Here is a 9,285-nt window from a genome sequence, read left to right as displayed (position 1 = left end):
GCCACAGGGGTGTGGTAACAGTTGCCCGTTGAAATGAATGCCTAACCCACAATGTAAGAATAAACTGTTTTGTTCTTGTAACTGCTTAGTCAGGATTTGCGGTTTATGGAGACACACAGGGCTTCTCTTGTGGAATGTGCATCACTGAGCAAGACCATGGGAAAATGAGGATGGAGGTGCCCTTTTCTATTCATGTCTGTTTGTGGTACATTAGCTTTGTGTAGAATTTGTCAGACTTCAAAATGAAGTCCCTGAAAACTGAAGCAAAAATACCGCCAATTTAGTGCTCTTGAATCCCACAGAATATTCTAGTTCCCATTACTCCCCCAAATAATCCAGGGAGTCACAGTGCAAACACCTATATCCTGATACTAAATGCATGTAGGTTATGTATTGTGCATAGACGTATACATAGAGTTTTGTTTTATTGCAACTTTGCCTTTGCCTTTAGGCATAGTTTTATTTGCAAAGACCCGTCATCAATGCGCTTGTGGTATTGACGGTACCCGGCAGCGCCGGACGGGCCACAGCTGTATTCAATTTAATGACGACCGAGAGGGGAGGAGGAGAACAGCTTAGGGGTACCCCTTGGTGGGGCGTACACCAGCGGCCGAAATAGCTCAGTTGGGAGAGCGTTAGACTGAAGATCTAAAGGTCCCTGGTTCGATCCCGGGTTTCGGCAGAAGTTTTCTTCCCTTTTTCTCTCACTGCCCGGAAGGCGGCGGGCGGCTGCGGCCCGCGGGCTCTGAGCGCCGCTGCTCGGCACGGCCGGGCCCCGCGGTGTGCGTGGCCCCTGGCTGCCCCCGGGCGCCGCGGTCTCGAGCTGATAGCGACCGTGTGGCCGACGACACATCGCATGGGAACATGCATGTCACCACATATGTCACCCCTGCGGTGCTAGTGGCAGTGCGCAGTGCCGGTGGCGCCGCCAGGGCTTTCGGCTGCTGGGCTCAAGCTGCCTGTTGCGTTCCGCAGTTGGGTCGTTTTTTGTTTTTTTTTTTCCCTTAAAAAAAAATCAAGCGGTGAGAGCATTTCCCGTAGCGAGATTGCGGGAAGCGACGCCTTTTTACCTCAGTTACAAGTGTGTGCGTGGGTGCTTGCCGGGCGATGGCCTGACTGCTGCGGTACTGCCCAGCACAGCCCCCCCGGCAAACAGCCCCGCGTAGCCTCTGCCCAGCCCACATGGCCAGGGCATGGAAGAACTGCGCCGCGGCGATTTGCGAAGGACCCGGTGCGGGGAGGCGGCAGCGAGCCCCCCAGCCCCTCTCCCCGTGCCGCTGCGGCAGAATGGCGGAGCCGGAGCCGTGAGGTGGGTGAAGGCCGGGCAGCTCGCTCCCTGGCCAGCCTGCCGCCTCGTGTGCTGGCCGGCCCCCCGGGAACTGGAAGCGCAAGCTTGCCATCCGGTCTCTCATTTTAGCTCTTTTAAAGTTAAGCTTTTTATTTAGGATGGAAGGGCTGAAAGCAAAAAAGCTTCACTCCCAGTCCCTTCCCTGCCTCCCACCACAGGTGAAGGGAGGGACACCAGGCCAGGCAGGAGGCCGCGCCAAGGAGTGCCGGGCAGCGTGAGGGGGTCTCACGGGCTTTCGGGAGGGATGGGGACAGAGGCAGAAGGATTAGAGATTGCTTCTCACCAAGATCTGGGGTGGAGGTCAAAATTCCTAGACCTCGCTAGTAGCTGAAACTACTTCTGGTTCACAGAAAGCCTAAGGAATAGCTTTAAGGCCAGAAACCCTGGTAACGTCATCTGACCTTCACCAGTCATGTATCTCCCCCTAAACCTTTCCTTACTTTTAAATTGGGAAAAATCACTTGGATTTTTCCAAAAGCATAGTTTTAAGGAGGGCATGTGTTTCTGGTTTAAAGTGACGAGGCAGAAAATTCATTAGTTGTCTTGGTAATTTGTTGCAACTGTTTCAAATATAGTCCTTTAATTTGGATCTGCCCATTGTTAAATTCTAGCTATTATTTCTGTTAAGCTTTTCTCTGTTAGATCAAAGATCTTCTCAATACCTGGCATTTGGGCATCATGCAGCAGTGAAGTCACCATCCAGCTTTGTTTTGATAAACCAAAGAAACCAAACTCTTTGACGCTCTAATTTTAAGATATCTTCTCCTGCTTCCAGGTTGTTTTTGGTAACCTTTTTAATATACTGTCAACCAGAACAATCCACAAGAAAAGGTTTTTCAGTATTGGCGTCACCAATGCGAAACAGCAGTAAATCAGCTCCTTACCTCTATTCAGCATCTTTCAGCTATTCATGAAAAGATATCACTGGTCCTTTTTTAATCACAGCACCACATCAGGCATTGCTGCTACTGCTTGTCTGATACAAGAAGCACTCACTGCTGATGAATATCCTATTAGTACAAACAGAAGTGTTACTTAAACCCCTACTAATAAGACAGGTAAGGGAGAGTATAACTGCTTACATTACTATTTTTCCTAAAGATTTTTTTAAGCTTTCAAAAGAATATTAAGCCTGCACACTTGAGTACTCGGGGACAAAAGGAAATGTTAAAATGAAGATTACTTGTGACTTCTCAGCTGTACTTTTGTGCATGTGATATCAGAAATAAATACTTTTTTTTAAAAAAAAAACTTTTAATTATTCATCAAAGACTTTAACAGTGCTTTGGGAATGAATTAGGAGGTTATTAATTTCCTGCAGATGTGTAACTGAAGAGGTGAAAGAGAGAACGACTGCTTGCTTTTTGGCCTTTTCCATACTGCTGAATAAAAGAGGGCCACCGAGCAAGCTTTGACGTTGGAGCTCTGTCTGCTTGGCTTGTGTGCTAGCACCCTGATAGCCAGCTTTTCACAGGGCACATTTGCTATGGAGGGACGAGCTTCATGCAAGGCAGACACCAGCCAACCAGTGCCACTCAGGATGTGGCCCCGAGACTGCTTTTGAGCAGTGGTCTGGTTGTATCCCCCCAGTGCTGCATTGCAGGTTGGGTCCCCTCTGCCAACAAGTTCCCCGAGGGCCAGGAAAGGTGTGAGTCATTCTTGCCCTCTCAAAGTGTCTTGATTTTCAGTAGGAGTACCCAGGCACATGGATGTATAACAGTTAGGTGCTGTGGCGGTGTCTGAAATAGCTGTTTTTAAGCTAAGGATAATATTACCTGTAATAGCAATTCCCTTCTCACACATTTTGTGACATTAAACAGAAGTTCTGGAGCACTGAAATGCCAAGGGTGATAGCCATAGGACATGGAAAAGAAAATCTCATTTTTGTTTGGTATGGGATTTAGATAGTATGCACTGAATAAGGCCTCGGGCCTTATGTGGAAGAAGAGGATAAAATAAAAAGATAACCTTAATTCTGGTATTTTTAAAACTTTGTCTGCCTGATTTTTCAGGCTTGATGCAGGTTTCTAATGTGATTTGGCAGGTTCTGGGTGAATAACCCTGAGTGTTGGTGCTTTATTGCTTTCATGTCACAGAATATTCAGGCATTTTTCATTTAGCGTTATTTCTACACTATCCTTTTGTTAGCATTGCTGCTTTCTAGGTTTCTTCTTGGCAGCAAACATCTCTATTTTAATTTATTTTTCATTTAGCTTGTTCTCTCAAGGTGATCCTCCTGTAGGAAGCAAATCCAAGCTACTTTCATGTCTGTCTAAGCCTTTATGTTTTAGTCAACAAGGTTCCTTCTCTGCAACTGGGAAACTTTCTGCCACTACAGGGTTACTTAGGTTTTTTTTGAATGACCATCAAATACTGAAGTTGATACCTCACAGGGATTCAGAGGAAAAATCACAGTTTACAATGTTGTTCCAGCCTTACTCAAATAATCAAAATCTGGTGGATTTGGTTCATGTGCTTTTTCCAGGACCATCCTTGGCTACTTTTTTTAAGTGAATGAAAACAAGGAGAAGGAGCAGCTCAGCAAGTGGTGTACCCCACATGCTAGCTCTGCTGCAAGTTGCAACAACTTGCAACCACACAACATAACAAATAATGGAGAAGCTTAAAGCTTTGCTTTGAAATACCTCTATTCGGTATTTCTTACTCACTTGGGACTACCTTACTATGCCTGGGATTTTCCATAGGCTCTCTGAGGGTTTTAACAAGTTTAGGTGTTCCTTGGACAAGATGCCTCTCCTCTTCCTTCATGTTCTCGGACTTGCATATCTACCCGATTTAAACATTCCCCTCCTTGTCCCTGCAGGCAATTTCCATACCTGATAATTGTGACTGTCTAGTTTGCCTGTCAGTAGTGAATAAATGCTACTCACTCTTACATGTAATAAAATTTCCTTCTCCTTGGATTGAAAATTGAGTTTGTTTGATAGAAAAGGTTTGTTTCTGTCTCTTGACTAAGAGATTTCTGACTTTGTCTCCTGCACTGGTTACAGACATCTGGTAAATCTCATTTAGTTATGCAGTATGATCAATGGAAGGGATTTAGAAAACATGAGTTGGGGCTCAGATTTATTTTTTATGATTTTTGTATATTTTTGATAAAAAAACTTAGTTATTGCCTATTTGGTTTCTGGTCCTGTAGAAGAACTAGAACTGTGGTTCTCAGCTTTCTGGGAAATAAATGCATTTAAAAAGAAAACCAAAGTTTTTAGTTGATGATGCATTTCTAGAATCTAGCACCCTACATTCAAGCATTGGTTTTTTTTCCCCTGTGAGTGAGCAGTTTAGGAGAGCTTTATCCTGTTTGAATTTAGCTCAGGAACCCCATGTAAGGAGGCTTTTTCTCATCCACTTACTTGGGAGTTTTAGGGTTTTTGGTGTTTATTTGTGTCGTGTCCCTCCCTCCACCTGCAGGATATTCCAGGGTTCCAGCTTTGTGCTTTTGTAGAAATATAGAGCTCAAATTCCATAGTAATGTAGAAATATAGAATTTATGGTATAGTTAACAAGACAGATTTCAGGCAGTTAAGTGAAAACTTAACCTTTTGTCCTGCTATGGTTATCAATGCTGTCTTTCCCTCAGGGGAAACAATGTATTTTTCTTTGGATGTACACACATTTACTTGCTTAAAGCAAGGGAGCATTCATTACTTTGCGCAACAACGTTCTTGGGATTTAGCCCACATGACATTAAGAATGAATATCTTTTGTTCCATCTTCTATTTTCTGTTGGGATAAGTAGTCACATTAGTGTTTTGAATAAAAATTATGAGAGAAGAGTATCTTCTGGAACTGGCTTTAGAAAGATAAGTCAAGGCTTTAGAGATTTCTTGATATTATTTCAAATACTGTGTTTGTACTATCATTCAGATTTTTTTTTATATGGTACAGAGTCAGATCTAGATTTCCTTCTTTGTATTTCTTTCCCTGTCATCAGGACAATTTGTTGCATTGCTGAATTGTCAAGATGAGAGCCTCTGTCCTATCCTTCCATGCTGCACATGAGGTCTTAGGCTCATGCCTTTCTGACTGTCCCCTGAATGACAAGCCACAAAGGCAGCCTGTGTGCTAGCCAGGCTGTAGGCTCCTTACAGGCTTTGCCCATCATCTGTAAAGCTCCACGTGCACCAAACCTAGGATATTAAACCAGCTTACGCTGTACTTCACTTTTTCGTCAACCAGCATAAATCTACTCTATGTAAATCGGGTCCTCTCCTATCACAGCCATTTAGAGTGACATTTATCTCACTTCACTTTAGACATTTAAAAGTTCAGGGTCTGTCTAAGTTCAAACTAGTCACCGTTGCCTCCTTTGAAGGACAAGGCAGAGAAATTAGGACAGAGAGGGGTCATCTGACCTTGCCAAGATACCTGTCTGAGAATGGGATGAGTTGTCCCTTGGAGGTGCTGCTTTCCCTTCATAGGCTATGGAGGAACCACAGGGTAACTGAGATTTAGCCTCTTACCCTCCAGATGCCCATGTTCCTTAAGTGAATCATACTTTATATTCTATGACTGCATTCATAGTTAGCCCAGGCTAGAAGCTGATGAAAAAACTCTGGAGATGGAGTTGGCTTTGGACAGCTTTTGGGCAGGTGGTCATCACAGCAGCAGTGCAGGTGCAGATACAAGGTCTCAAGTGGTAGATCTCTTTGACATTATTTACACATCCTTTGCCAGCTGAAGATGCTGAGAAAAGTGGTGTTGCTTACTCAGGATGGTTTAATCCGCCAGTCAGCATTGTGTTTATCTAAACTATAAATAGCTTAAACTTTCATCCATGTTCTTGCATATTATGGACAATGGAAAAACTATGCATGTTTGCGTGGAAAGTGACATGGTGCTGAGTCTCCTTAGCCAAATGATGACACTGCTTCATGATCTCTGAAGAGGTTTCTCAGACATGTTAAATGAGGAAACAGGATGGAAGATCTTAAAAAGGAAAGGGAAGTGTTCATTCATTATCTCTGACAGAAATAAGTAAAACTACAGTAAGGCAATAGCTGACTTAAAAGTGTAAAACTGTGTTAGCAATTTTTAAATAATGGGTATTTAAAGCTGTAAAAAGATCTAGCAGAACTGACACAGGCATCCTCTGTACTAAAGCAACCTATAATTTTAGGACCTTTCTAAGCAAGTTGTATGTAGTATATGCTTCAGCTAGCACACGTTCTTGGAGAGGAGCCAAGTGCCATCAAATTTGCAGGTTTGGAAGCGGGTATCTCTAAGTAATGAGGATTTCCCATTGCAGTCAGCTCCAGACTTGTGAGAGGTAAGCTCAACCAGACTGCAAGGCCCAGTGAGGGATCAGTGAGGAATCCAGGTCAAATTCACCTGTCTTAAATGTAGACCTGTCACGCATACTGAGTATCTACCACTGAACCCCAGTCTCCCCTGACATTAAATGCAGAAGGCCTTTGTGTGATGCAGTCAATCCTGTCCCAACATGGGTACAGACAACAAGCCAAGTGAATTGCATCCTAAACCCATCTATTTCTTTCCATTAAGAGAGGATCCTATAAAGGAAACCCTGCATGACCAGTTAAGTGTAGATATCTGTAATCAATAGGTGTTTAACATCAGATGAGATGAATTCATCCTGTCACAAGGAAGCCCACAAGTAAAGCCATGAAAAGATTGACAAGTGGATGTCTTGGTTTCAGCTGGGATAGAGTTGGTTTTTCTTCTTAGCAGCAGGTGCAGTGCTGTGTTTTTGATTTTGTATGAGAGCAAGGGTGATAGGGCACTGATGGTTTTAGCTGTGGCTAGGTGATGTTTATACTAAATCAAGGACTTTTTAGTTTCTTGGGCCCTGCCAGCGAGAGAGCTGGAAGGGTACAGGGAACTGGGAGGGGACACAGCCAGGACAGCTGACCCAAACTAGTCAAGAGGTATTCCATACCATGGGACATCATGCTGAGTATATAAATTAGGGGAAGAAGAAGGAAGGTGGGGGACATCCAGCATTATAGCATTTGTCTTCCCAAGTAAACATTATATGTGGGGGAGCCCAGCTTACCTGGGGATGGCTGAACACCTGCCTGTCCATGGGAAGTAGGGAATGAGTTTCTTGTTTTGCTTTGCTTGCATGCATGGCTTTTGCTTTACCTATTAAATTGTTCTTATCTCAACCCTCAAGTTTTACATTCCTTTCCAATTCTCCTCCCCATCCCTCTGGGCGAGGGGGAGTGAGGGAGCAGCTGTGTGGTGCTTGGTAGCTGGCCGAGTTAAACCATGATAGTGGAATTTGCAACACAAGGAAAGGTGAGTAATCCAGCATCCAAATTGATGGGGTAAGAGCACAGCAGCCTTGCTGTTGTTGAGGAAAGGAAACTTGCATAATGTTGCAGCCATCTCAAAACTAGCCAGCCTCAACAAGGTTTTTTACCATCACATACCAAGTTAACTTCAATAAGTAGTTGGCAAGCCTTACCCTGGCACAGCCACCAATCCCTCACAAGGTCTCAAAGGTCCATCTACTGTTTGCACCATTTCTTCATACTCTTCTAGGCACTCCCTCTGCTTCTCCATACTTTTCTGGCAAGCCCCTCTGTTGCCTTCGCCTTGCCTCTACTCATCCAGAGCACTTCCTCCTCCCTTTCCAAAACCCCCCTTCATTAGTTGCTCTCCTTAGAGCTATTTAACCACTTAGCAGAAACCAGCCACAGCTGCACCTTATCTACATTGGCCAACCTGCCGCCCCTGCAGCCAGCCCACAGCTGTATATTATCAATGTTAGTTAACCTGCCTTCATTCCTCTGCAACTTAATACTGTGAAACTGTCTTTAACTCAGGTTGAATTCCTGGCTGGAGTCTTGTTTGTTTTCTGTGAGGCCTGACCAGATCACTCTTCTCTGGGTTGCCCTTCTGTTCTAACAATATGTGAATATGTTGTAGCATACAAATTGGTTTCCAGGAAAAAAGTCTACAAATTAGAAAGGGACTGGATGAATAATGTAAATATAAGAAGGCAGTAGCTAATGAGGCTGTTCATATCAAGATGGGTTTTGTGCAGGGGCAGGATCATGAAATCTCCAGAGCTGCTCTGCATGCCCAGCTTTGTCCTTATTCACCTGGCTATGTATGGGACATGGAGGCAAAGTGTAAGGGGGTGAAAGGGCAGTGGTCTGTGCTGGAGGAAGGAAGAGAGAAGACATGAATGAATAAGAGTCTGTGTAAGAAGGAAAAAGCAGAATGGGGTGGGACGAGAAAAAAATCAGGGAGAAAAGACTCGAGGGCATCTAATTTTCAGGAGGGTGGGAGAGAACAGAGATGAGCAGTTAAATAGCAAAATAAAAAGGAAAAACATTTCCAGTGCAGAGATAGGAATCTAAAGGCCTAGGTACAAGGGTAGGAAAGGCTGAAGAATTATCATCAAACTTGCTAGAAATGAAAGATAATCTTGCAAGCATAAGGAAACCTACATGGGTAGTGGCAGAGCATAGGAGGGGGTGGCAGTTACTCCTCTTCCTAGGTCATCCCTTATTGCAGTTTTGAGGGATTTGAAAATTTTGAAATATTGGAGAAGCTGTTTTTCTGAGTTGTACTGCTTTGAGATGTAAGGCTAAGAGAACAAAGTTTGTTTCTGCAAGTGTTGAGTTGTTTCTGTTAAGATCTAATGGCTTGTGAGATTTTGTGTAAATCTGGTTGCACTTGGGTAACTCAGAGAATCTAAAACAAAGATCAGGAGATGTAGGGAAGCTTTTCTTCCTATGGATTTCTGTTTGGTGTCTGTTTTTAGTTGTTAGGAGGAGCTTTTTTCCAGGTGTAAGCTTTTTCTTTTGTCAGGTCACTTAGAATGGCTGGCTGACTTGTGGAGTCTCTGGTGTCTGATGCTGCACTCTCACAGTGAAGTCTTTACCTCTGCTGGGGCACTTAACAGCTCTTTCTTCTACTTGCCCTCTAGTGTTCTAGGTTTC

The 9,285-nt window shown here is 43.9% G+C and overlaps 1 non-coding gene across 1 annotated transcript; it reads left to right on the top strand.

The window, feature by feature from the left end:
• Nucleotides 1-609: 609 nt before the first annotated feature.
• On the top strand, nucleotides 610-682 carry TRNAF-GAA (transfer RNA phenylalanine (anticodon GAA)). Its single transcript has one exon. It is a non-coding gene; the product is annotated as a tRNA-Phe (tRNA).
• The last annotated feature ends 8,603 nt before the right edge of the window (nucleotides 683-9,285 follow it).

This window comes from Falco cherrug, chromosome 2, assembly GCF_023634085.1.
Source record: "Falco cherrug isolate bFalChe1 chromosome 2, bFalChe1.pri, whole genome shotgun sequence".
NCBI lineage: Eukaryota > Metazoa > Chordata > Aves > Falconiformes > Falconidae > Falco > Falco cherrug.
Note: the sequence above shows the minus strand (reverse complement) of the source record. Positions and strands in the feature narration are given on the sequence as shown.